Source organism: Mus caroli, chromosome 7 (genome assembly GCF_900094665.2).
Source record: "Mus caroli chromosome 7, CAROLI_EIJ_v1.1, whole genome shotgun sequence".
In the NCBI taxonomy this organism is placed as follows: domain Eukaryota; kingdom Metazoa; phylum Chordata; class Mammalia; order Rodentia; family Muridae; genus Mus; species Mus caroli.
In genome coordinates this window covers 65,591,459-65,594,392 of record NC_034576.1, presented here as the reverse complement: position 1 = coordinate 65,594,392, position 2,934 = coordinate 65,591,459, and positions in this window count along the sequence as shown.

Below are 2,934 nucleotides of genomic sequence, written 5' to 3'. Positions count from 1 at the left end.
CAGATTTAGGATTTGTAAAAATTCTTTCCCAATCTGTTGGTGGCCTTTTTTGTCTTATTGACAGTGTATTTTGCCTTACAGAAGCTTTGAAATTTTATGTCGTCCCATTTGTCAATTCTTGATCTTACAGTACAAGCCATTGCTGTTCTATTCAGGAATATTTTCCCTGTACCCATAACTTTGAGGCTTTTGCTCACTTTCTCCTCTATTAATTTCAGTGTCTCTGGTTTTATGTGGAGGTCTTTGATCCACTTAGACTTGAGGTTTGTACAAGGAGATAAGAATGGATCAATTCTACATGATAACCGCCAGTTGTCCCAGAACAATTTTGTGAAAATGCTGTCTTTTTATCACTGGATGGTTTTAGTTCCCTTTTCAAAGATCAAGTGACCATAGGTGTGTGGATTCATTTCTGGGTCTTCAATTCTATTCCATTGATCTATCTGTCTGTCGCTGTATCAATACCATGCAGTTTTTATCACAATTGCTCTGTAGTATAGCATAATGTTAGGCATGGTGATTCCATCAGAGATTCTTTTATCGTTGAGAATAGTTTTTGCTATCCTAGGTTTTTTATTATTCCAGATAAATTTGCAAATTTCCCTTTCTATCTCAGTGAAGAATTGAGTTGGAATTTAGATGGAGATTGCATTGAATCTGCAGATTGCTTTTGGGAGGATAGCCCTTTTTACTATATTAATCCTGCTAATCCATGAGCATGGGAGATGTTTCTATCTTCTGAGATCGACTTCAACTTCTTTCTTCAGAGTCTTGAAGTTCTTATCATACAGAACTTTCACTTCCTTAGTTTGAGACACAACAAGGTATTTTATATTATTTGTGACCATTTAGAAGGACGTTGTTTCCCTAATTTCTTTCTCAGCCTGTTTATCCTTTGTATACAGAAAGGCCATTGACTTGTTTGAGTTAATTTTATATCCATCTACTTCCTTTAATCTGTTTATCAGGCTTAGGAGTGCTCTGGTGGAATTTTTNGGGTCACTTATATATACTATCATATCATCTGCAAATAGTGATATCTTGAGTTCTTCCTTTCCAATTCGTATCTCCTTGACCTCTTTTTCTTGTCGAATTGCTCTGGCTAGGACTTCAAGTACAATGTTGAATAGGTATGGAGAAAGTGGACAGCCTTGTCTAGTCCCTGATTTTAGTGGAATTGCATCCAACTTCTCTCGTTTTAGTTTGATGTTGGCTACTGGTTTGTGGTATTTTGCTTTTATTATGTTTAGGTATGGGCCTTGAATTCCTGATCTTTCCAAGATGTTTATCATGAAGGGGTGTTGGATTTTGTCAAATGCTTTCTCAGCATCTAACGAGATGATAATGTGTTTTTTGTCTTTGACATTGTTCATATAGTGGATTACTTTGATGGATTTCCATGTATTAAACCATCCCTGCATCCCTGGGATGAAACATACTTGGTCATGATGGATGATCATTTTAATGTGTTCTTGGATTCCGTTTGGGAGGATTTTATTGAGTATTTTTGGATTGATATAAGGGAAATTGTTCTGAAGTTCTCTTTCTTTGTTTGATCTTTGTGTGGTTTAGGTATCAGAGTAATTGTGGGTTCATAGAATGAATTGTCTAGAGTTCCTTCTGTTTCTATTTTGTGGAATAGTTGGAGAAGTGTTGGAATTAGGTCTTCTTTGAAGATCTGATAGAACTCTGCATTAAACCCATCTGGTCCTGGTTTTATTTATTTCCTTTTTTTGGTTGGGAGACTATTGATGACTGCTTCTATTTCTTTAGGGGTAATGGGACTATTTAAACCATTACTCTGATCCTGATTTAACTTTGGTACCTGGTATCTGTCTAGGAAGTCATCCATTTCATCCAGGTTTTCCAGTTTTCTTGAGTATAGCCTTCTATAGTAGGATCTGATGATGTTTTTTATTTCCTCTGATGCTGTTGTTATGACTCCTTTTTCATTTTTTATTTTGTTAATTAAGATACTGTCCCTGTGCCCTCTACTGAGTCTGGCTAAGGGTTTATCTATCTTGTTGATTTTCTCAAAGAACCAGCTCCTCGTTTAGTTGATTTTTTTTTTATAATTCTTTTTGTTTCCACTTGGTTGATTTCAGCCCTGAGTTTGAATATTTCCTGCTGTCTACTCCTATTCAGTGAATTTGCTTCCTTTTGTTCTAGAATTTTGAGGAGTATTGTCAGGCTGCAAGTGTATGCTCTTTCTATTTTCTTTTTGGAGGCACTAAGGGCTATGAGTTTTCCTCTTTGTACTGCCTTCATTGTGTCCCATAAGTTTGGATATGTTGTGACTTCATTTTCATTACACTCTAAAAAGTCTTTCATTTCTTTCCTTATTTCATCCTTGGTATCATTGAGGTATCATCCAAGGTATTGCTTTATTGCATTGAGGTATCATCCTTGGTTTCATCCAAGGTGTCATTGAGGAGAGTGTTGTTCAGTTTCCACATGAATGTTGGCTTTCTATTATTTATGTTGATATTGAAGATCAGCCTTAATCCGTGGTGATCAGATAGGATGCATTGGTTAATTTCAATATTTTTGTATCTGTGGAGACCTGTTTTTTTGACCAATTATATGGTCAATTTTGGAGGAGGTACCATGTGGAGCTGAGAAGGTATATCCTTCTGTTTTAGGATAAAATTTTCTCTAGATATCTGTTAAAATCCATTTGTTTCATAACTTCCAGTAGTGACCATGTCTCTATGTTTAGTTTCTGTTTCCAGGATATGTCTTTTGGTAAGAGTGAGGTGTCAAAGTCTCCCACTTTTTTTTGTGTGAGGTGCAATGTGTGCTTTGAGCTTTACTAAAGTTTCTTTAATGAATGTGGCTGTCCTTGTATTTGGAGCATAGATATTCAGAATTGAGAGTTCATCTTGGTATATTTTACCTTTGATGAGTATGAAGTGCCCCTCCTTGTCTTTTTTG